The sequence below is a fragment of the Panthera tigris genome, chromosome F3 (assembly GCF_018350195.1).
Source record: "Panthera tigris isolate Pti1 chromosome F3, P.tigris_Pti1_mat1.1, whole genome shotgun sequence".
Lineage (NCBI taxonomy): Eukaryota > Metazoa > Chordata > Mammalia > Carnivora > Felidae > Panthera > Panthera tigris.
In genome coordinates, this window is record NC_056678.1 from 11,908,068 (window position 1) to 11,917,420 (window position 9,353).

Sequence of the window (9,353 nt, forward strand, 5' to 3'; positions counted from 1 at the left end):
TTGTCCTATTAAAAACAAGACAGCAGGCCCCAAATGGAATTGCTTATGCTAAGCCCCACGTCATCAGAGACTTGACTTAATACAGTTCCAGCTCTTCCAGAAATGAAATCTTAAACCAGTCGAGGATCACCTGATCAGCACTAGTCAGATAACGTGCCTCATAGACTCCTCCTATCCCCTAAAGGAAGACAATTTAGCAATAACCAACCAATCTGGCTTCTTCCTGCTCCCTTCTGCCTGAAAAGTCACTCACTTCAGAGCTTCTTTCTATCTGCTCGATTGGATACCGTGCAATTCAAATCATTTTTTGCTCAAATAAACTCAACATTTTTAATACATCTCAGTTTACCTTTTAAAAGTTCTTAAGACAGGAGCGCCTGGATGGCTCCGTCGGTTAAGCGTCCGACTCCGGCTCAGGTCATGATCTCACAGTCCATGAGTTCGAGCCCCACATCGGGCTCTGTGCTGACAGCTCAGAGCCTGGAGCCTGCTTCGGATTCTGTGTCTCCCTCTCTGTCTGCCCCTCCCCTGCTCATGCTCTGTCTCTCTCTGTCTCAAAACTAAATAAAAACATTAAAAAATTTTTTTAAAGTTCTTAAAAGAGCCTTATGAGGCAGGTACTGACTACTGATCCCAATTTCTAGGTACTGAAAAAGTTGAGACTTGCCCATGTTTTCCTAGCCATGAAGAGGTGTAGCCAGAATTCAACCAAGGCACGTCAGTGGCCAAACAGTGCCTGTGTTCTTCAAGTCCAAAGTCCCTCTCCCACACACACTGCCCCAAGTGGCAGGGTTCCATGAAAACTAAGGGCAGCCGGGGTAATCAATGCAACCTCAAGGTTATGTGTGCAATTTCCAACTCAAGGTTGTGGGCATAGAACATCGTGCACTTTACATTTTAACAGGGATGACAATTTCATTATAGGCCACAGAGATTTAGAGTAGCAATGAAATTGCTCCTGAAGAAATGCCCTCTTCATATTCAAAGAGATGCCCACCATTGGGTAAATGAGTTGAGCAACTTTACCCGTGACAAAGACAGAACGGCCAAGTATTCTCCGAGAGCCTTTCAACTGGCCAGACTGGTGATCAAGGCCTTAGATTTGCAAGATTTGGGAGTGCAGAAAAAAAGAACGCTAAGCGGCCCATACAGGGATCAAATACACAAATCTGTGATTGTTAATAAGGACCATTAATTAGCTAAGCAAGCTTGCCAAAATTACACTGACATCAAGTTCATGTGCACAAGAGAAAACAGTTGCCCAGCAACTCTTATAATGGAAAAGAAAGGGCTGTTCATTTGCACATTCTATTGTATTGTTTGCCAAATAGCATATCGAATTGCCCCTGTATTCAAAGCTGGTCTCCCCTTAGTGCTGGCGGCACAGGGGTGAGCCCTGGAGGGAGCCTGCCTTGACTCTCCTGCTCTTGGCCCCTCTCGGGGCACCGGGGCGGCTGCCAGCAGCACTTTGGATCCTACGGGACTCTGAAAAGGAGAGAGAAAGGACAAGAGTTTTGACATGATCTTAAAGAAACGATCGCCCCGGTGGATAGAGTTTCATTTCAATTAAATATTGGCCCCAATTGTAGATGATCTTCCTGTGCTCTTTCAAAAACTAGAAGTTAAAAATAAAACCTTCAAAAGAATCCTACCGTCATTTACAAAATAGGTATTTCCACTTGGCTATTGTTTTCCTCCACCAAAGGGTGCAAAGCAATTACTCAGAGGGATAATTACGGCCACCGGAAGGACTAAGGACCTGAGCCACCTCCAAATTCGCTTTCCATGCAATCTGCTCATAATTACCAAACTCAGATAATGAGCATGACAGGCCCAATGTCACGTTGGAGATACATGCCAATAACATCAACAACATAATAAGGTAAAACCTGATTTGTATTCATGTAATTGTGTTTTAAAGATACTACGAGCCATTCGCCAGCTTGTTTAGAGAGAAGCAGAACAGAACAACTCCTTTGTTAGGTCCAACTTGAATGTCCCATCATTATAAGCAACGCAAGGCACTTATTTGTGTAAATGGGAGACATAAGAAATGTACTGCAATTGTTATGAGATACGGCTAAATGTTCTGGGAAGACCAAACGATAGAATGTACAAGACAAACCTACCAGGATGCCAGAATGGCTTCACCGAGCTATCGCAGAAAACTACAACATCTCGTAGAAGGGTAGCAACACTTCCGAGAAGGGCTTCAGCCCACGAATATGACCATGAAACTGTGTCTCAGTCCGATACTCTAGTTATGCTTTGTTTTAGGCGCTTGAAAAAAAACACGAATCTCTGTACAACAATCGGCATTTCGTCTTACTGGAGAGCTTCCTCCCTAAAGTAACACTGTGTGAAATCTTTTTGTCCAAATGATCATCCTTATTTCATTGGGGCCTGCGGCCTCCAGAGGCAGCAACGTAACAGTATTTACTGAGAGGAAAAGGGAGGGGAAAAAACACCTGTGTGCCTTTTTCTTCCCATCTTCATGAGTCCTGAAAGGGTCCGCAAGAGGGTAATCAGAGAATAAAAAACACACATCGATTGATACGTTCTTTCCTCTGTCCCCAAATCTCACTGGGACTTAATCACAAGCTATTATTGGACGCTAATAATGTATAATGGCATTTCCATTTCACAAATGTGACTTCTTACATGAAGAAGCCTGGCTTGGCCAAGCCTGTGGATACGAATGACATTCAGTCAAAACGGTTATGAAAAAATAGTGACAGAACGCCCTAAAAATACGAAACCAACACGGAGAAGCTCTAAAGGAGCTAAAATAAATCCCTGGTTCCGGACAGAGCCGACACAAGAGGTTCTCTCTGCTCTTCTCGGCCTCTCCCAAAACTGCTGTGGCCTTGCAGACCCCGCTGAAGGCAGGGTGACAAAAGGAATATCTGAAGGGCTCTCACATGTTGGGAGAGTTAGTTCGCTAACTGTCGACGGTGGGGACGGGGGTGCCTTTCGGCATGAGCCAAGGGCCGGAGGCACCGAGAACCCGAAGGCGGCTAGGGCTGAGGAACGAAGTGGGACATCTACAGTCGGGAAGCGCTGGGCGATGTCTGCGGGGCCGGGAACCGAACCCCCGGGGGAGCTGAGTACGCTTTTTCAAATGTCTGTGCTCGGGACAGCATTTCTCCCCAAGCACGGGCAGCGTGCATTCAGCCACAACATCCCATGGGCCCGGGAACACGAGAATGTGCACGGGCAGAGGGGGGCGGAGAGCCAGCAATTACAACGTCGCGAAAGTGACATTTATCCTCGGCCGCAAACAAAGAGAATCCGTGGCGTGTGTTCTCCGCCTGGGACTAGTTGATTTGGGCTGTAAGTCTTCGTTGGGACTGACATGAATACTGTACCCTCTAATTTTCTAAAAATTGCAAGATAAGTGTTGAAGAAAGACAGATGAAAACAGGGATTTGGTCCTTTTTGGGTTTTTTTTTTTTTTTTTCTGAGCTCAACCTGAAGGGTGAGAAAATAAAAACTTTCTGCACGTCTCCACGCTCACGCAAAACCCTGGGCTCGTGCATGACCGGGGCCGCGCTGTGTTCTTCCCGGTGGGACGCATTGCTGCGTGGTCACCTGTGGGTCACATCACATGAGGGGTTACATTTCGGACTCGGTTCTTGGAGATCCAGGCCAAAAGCGGTTCACGGTTCCAAGCAGGATCTCCAGTTACTGGGAATGAGCAAACCTTGTTGGGGTGGGGGGTGGGGGGTGGGAGGGGGCATTGGGGGCAGAGGAAGGAGGTGTGGCAGGTGCCAGTCTGCCATCCAGCTCCAAGGTCATGGGATATCATCCCATTTCTTCCTTTTCCTTTTCCCCCTTCATCTCTTCCCGCTCCGGCTTCTCTTCTATGATCTCAAGCCCCGGCCCCATCTCATGGTTAAAGGAGCAGCTACAAAATAAGGACGAATTCCCATGGAATCAGTTTGGGGGGAAAATTTATAGTCTATCAGTTCTAGTGACATTTTTCTCAAGGACTCAAAAAGATCTGACACATGCTCTCTCTTCCCAGGGCTCATATGTGTCAGCGAGCCTCGCAGTTCTGTCTAGCACCTGCTACCGGGCTCTAAGCACTTTTTCGGTGAAATGTCTTCACTGAGCCATCTCTACAGCCCTAAACTACTAGGTGACCGTTTTCTGGATGAGAAACCCGAGGCAGGGAAAAGCAAGAGGTTTCCCCAAGTCTCAAAGCTAGTAAGTGGGAGAGCCAAGATTTAAGTCTCGGCAGCCTGTCATTAGAGCCCCCCCCCTCCCCCCTGCCGAAATGCGTCCATGAAACCCCAGATGTAGAAAATAAACCAGATTTTACCAAGGCCCTTTCATACAAAGTTTTTACATCTTAATTCCAGTATAGTGAACACACATTATATTAGGTTCAGGTGTACGATATAATGATTCAACAGTTCCCTATACTACTCAGTTCTCATCAAGATAAGGGTGCCCTGAACCCCTTCACTCGTTCACCCATCTCCCCATCCCCTCCCCCTCTGGCAACTCTCTCTGTTCTCCATCGTTAAGAGCCTGGGTTTGGGTTTGTCTCTCCCTTTTTTTTTTTGCCTTTGTTCATTTTGTTTGTTGCTTAGATTCCACCTATGAGTGAAATCGCATGGTATTTGACCTTCTCTGACTGGTTACTTTGCTTAGCATTGTACTCTCTAGCTCCATCAATGTGGTTGCAGGTGGCAAGATTTCATTCCCTTCTATGGCCGAATAATATTCCATATATAATACATATTATATATTTTATATAATTATTATATATAATAATTATATAATATATATAATATATTATATGAATATAATTCCATATATAATATTATATATTATATTCTCTATATAATAATAAAATATATTTTATAAATATTTTATAAATTTTATAAATTTTATAAATATAAATTTTATATAAATATTTATGTGAATATTTATATAATATTTATATAAAATTTATATAATTTATATAATATTTATATAAATTTATAAATAATTTATATAAATTTATGTAATAGTTATATATAAATATATTTATATAAAATTTATATAAATATAAATTTTATAAATTTTATAAATATAAAAATATAATATAATATAATATAATAATATTATATAATAATAATATAATTATATTAATTATATATAATATAATATTATATAATAATAATATTATATAATAATAATATAGTTATATTAAGTATATATAATATAATATTATATAATAATAATATTATATAATAATAATATAATTATATTAAGTATATATAATATATAATATACTATATAATATATAATATAATACTATATAATATATTATATCATTATATATTATATGAATATAATAATTATCATAATATAATATGATATAATATATAATAATAATTATAATAATAATATTATAATATATAATTTTTCTTTATTCTTTATCCATTCATCTACTGAGGGACACTTGGGCTACTTTACCAAAGCCTCTTGAAGGCAAATTATTTAAATCCGTGAGAGGTAAAAACACCGCTCTTACACACCGGTTCTCCAGCCCACGGTGTCTGAACTACTGGACCATTGTCCACTTGGACCTTGACTTCCCAGCCACTGTCGTTCCCGAATCACCAGACGCCTCACCGCGACCCTGCCAAGCGCAACGTGCCCTGCTGACACGCGTGTCCTGATGTACAGTCACAGCACCGACTATTCTTCTGTCCCGCTTCCCTTAGCAAACGGGATGAATACCCTGCTACCGCAGAATGCCCACGAGGTCGTACGAAATTCAGTGAGGGAAGATACTAGAGTAAATGCTGCAGGATTCTATCATCCGGCACTGTTTCCAGACCGCTCAGCGTGTCACGTTGCCCTGCAGAGTTGGGAATGCAGAAACAAAGGCCTCCAGTGTCGTTTCCATTTGTAAGGAGACTGAATTAACGTTGCCAGGGAAACAAAACCTAAGTTTCCTATTAAATTTACTTTCGGCTTCTGCGTCACACCTCCGCTAGCTTGGCTGAAATCCGATAAAGGAAGAAAACTACAGCTCTTTTATTAATGCCTCTGCAAGCACGTATTTCCCAGGTAAAGATAATCCACGGGAGAAAAGATTTGGACAAATCTCACCATAAAAGTGATTTGACTCCACTCAGTAGTATAGGATGGAAAAAACCATGTAGAATCACGCACCATCTGCATTTCTCTCTGTAACCGCAGGAGCACCCAACCCAGGAATGGCTCGTCTCTATTCCTGTGGCCAGTCGCAGCCTAACGTCCATGAAGATGTGTGTAAGCCAGCAACACGAGAGAGGGGGAAGACGGGAGCCAATGCGGGGAAGGAGGAGGCTAGCTGGTGAGGTAGAGAGTGGGAAAGTGGGGACAAAGAAAACAAGTCAGGGAGTCAACCCAGTCATTAGGGATGAAGCATGCTTTGAAGAGGGGGTTGACCAGTTGACTGACGTTGTAAAATAAATAAAGGAAAAAAGTTCACTGGCTGCATCGAACCAAAACAGGTGTCAAGAGATGATTTGAAGGAAGAACGTAGGTGCCACGTGGATGAGGTTGTATCTACCCAAGTATGGGCTCCTTCTCCCTTCGCTAAGTCTGCTGCCGTCTTAAGAGCAAAACCTAAGCAAGCTCTCTGCTGATTGCTCAGATGTTAATGTATACGCCCTTCCAGTGGCTTGTCAAATTCACCCTCAATCCCAAGTAGTACATATTTCCCAAATCTCAGCTCTGTTTGAGTAGTACCCTCAATCCCAAGGCTTAATTCACCCTCAATCCCAAGTAGTACATATTTCCCAAATCTCAGCTCAGACGTCATTTTCCAGGGACATCTACCCCCATTCTGCAGACTAGATTCAATCCATATTCTACACTCCCAATGCTTGGCTGTCATTTCCTCTAAATAACTCACAGTTAGAAATGACATAGGTCAATGATTCTTTTTTTTTGTTTTTCCTTTCTGTTTTTCCTTTGCTAAATTGTAAACTTCTTGAGCGGAGGAAGTGGATTTGTTACCGCTAAGCACTGTGTCTCACGTTCCTGTGCAGGGCCCAGCATTTAGTGGGTGCCCACCTTACGTTGTTCGGTGAATGAATGAATGTATCCTGAACAGATACGTCCAGAAGGTAAAGAAACTACTCCATGAGGAATAAAGAGAGCAACCCTGCAAGGCCATCAGGGACCCACAGACGCTCAAGTCAACTTCTGGCGGAACTCCCTTCCCAGAGGACACCCTTCCACCCGACCCAGCGCAGAAGGTGGGTCAGACAAAATCTGTGTCTGGGATGAGTTTTTTCTCACAGCCTTATCTGGCATACGATGTCAGTGCCCGGCTTTTCTTGTATGGCCATGGGAGGCTTTCAAAATGAGATCCTGAATAACTTCTCAGGGATTTTGGCGTACTACCTTCAGCCAAGGATCACTTGTATTTCCCGTGACCGGAAAGATTTGGGCCTCATGAGTAAACAGCCTCTTGGGGTCCGTCGTGGGAATCATCTCAATAGCCCTTGGAGATTCCCCAGCAGCTTGCAACTAACGACTGACCCTGCCAACATGGGGAGTTAGAGTCCCCTTGCAGATTCTATAAATCTCCTTCCTGGTGAAAACAAGTAGCCGGAGGCACAAGAGGATAGTGACTACACACGTTCTCTTTCTGCAACTGCAGGAGAATTCTGAACTACATCTAGCGCCCGTGAGGAAGCAGACGACCATGTACTCAAGACCCATTACGTAAGCTCTTTGAGGCACACTGCTTTTAATCAAAAACTGTTGTATTCATTCGTGCTATTTCATTCATAATACCAGAGTAGGTAAGGGGCAAAGTGTCAAGAAATATCAGAGGATACCAGAGAATGGCCAAGGGTAAATTTATAAGACCGTACTTAAGCTGTGCCTTCATCGGGATCAAGGAGAAGGGCACCAAGGAAGGACTGGTTCCGACAGATTCCGAGATGTTGGGTCTTTTTTTTTTTTAACGTTTATTTTTGAGTCAGAGAGAGACACAGCATGAATGGGGGAGGGGCAGAGAGAGAGGGAGACACAGAATCGGAAGCAGGCTCCAGGCTCTGAGCCATCAGCCCAGAGGCCGACGCGGGGCTCGAACTCGCGGACCGCAAGATCGTGACCTGAGCTGAAGTCGGACGCCCAACCGACTGAGCCACCCAGGCGCCCCTGTTGGGTCTTTTTAAAGTAGAGAATTTCCTTAGAAGAAGCAGAATGAAGGCTGAGTCAGAGGAACTCAGACCTGAATACTGGTTTGGCCGCTGAACTGTATCATCTTGGGCAAATTAGCCACAGTTGGGAGTCTCAGTGTCCTTATTTTGGAAACGGAGATAATAATTTGCTTTCCGTTGTCATTTCGGAGTTGGAGCTAATATTCAGAGAGATGCCTGAATTGGTGCCTGGCCCATAGTAAGTTCTGTCGTTCATGCCCTTCTTTCCGTTGGGTGACCTCTCCTAATCACCCCCCACCCCTCCGCCGCTTCTCCATTTTTTCTTATCGCTGTTATTGTCCTGGACCGAGCCTGTATCCTGTATTCATGCTACTGTTTTTCATGCAGCATGCTGAACCCCGTGGTATCCTCGTCCTGGCTTTCACTATGACAGTAAGGACTTGGATTGCATATTACTTGCATTTTTTGTGGTCTCATAGAATGAGAGAGAGAGCCAGAGGGGGAGAGAGAGAGAAAGAGAGAGAGAGAGAGAGCAGACGAGGACAACCAGAGACCAAGACAGAAACAGAAACCATATCTCATTATGTGCATTTGTCAGAGGCTGTGCCTGGTGCCCCTGAGGCTTGGGGACAGACCCATGCAATGACCAGGAATAAACATTGCTGGAACGGCACTCAGAAATGTGCTGTCCGCTGGGGCCCTCTTCATGTGTATTCTTACTCCTCTTTCACTCCCTGGTCTGTTCCCCCAGATTCAGTCCTCTCTGTTTATGACCCAGCCTTTGGGCCTGCCCTAAACCTGCCTTCCTTCATGACCAGCTTGGTGAACTTTGGTCCCTGGCTTCCATGCTTGTCCCCATCCTCGATCTAGTCCACAGTGGCTGCCCTGTGTCCTCCGGCTCCATCCGACCCCAGGAGACCCTCTGCAGTCTCCTCTCTATTGGGCCCATTTTGGCTCCCAGTTTCTTCCCCTTCCACCCCGCCTCAAAAGATGTCCTAAATCCAAGACTGTCCCCATGGAGTTCTTGGCCTCTTTGCTTTCTGGCTCTAGTTCTGTCTCCTGACTTGCTCGTTTTCCCTTCCCATCTTCTAGAACGAAGAAGGCCAGGAAAATCTCTTGGTAGTGATGTTTGCACATCCCAGGGCTAACCCCATCCCATCCCAAGCCTGACTAAATGGTGGCCTTGAACTA

At 44.2% G+C, this 9,353-nt stretch overlaps 1 long non-coding RNA gene across 1 annotated transcript; it reads left to right on the forward strand.

The window, feature by feature from the left end:
• Positions 1–5,456: 5,456 nt before the first annotated feature.
• On the forward strand, positions 5,457–7,727 carry LOC122235979. The gene is made up of 4 exons (XR_006214167.1): positions 5,457–6,069; positions 6,202–6,273; positions 7,103–7,247; positions 7,655–7,727. It is a non-coding gene; the product is annotated as an uncharacterized LOC122235979 (long non-coding RNA).
• The last annotated feature ends 1,626 nt before the right edge of the window (positions 7,728–9,353 follow it).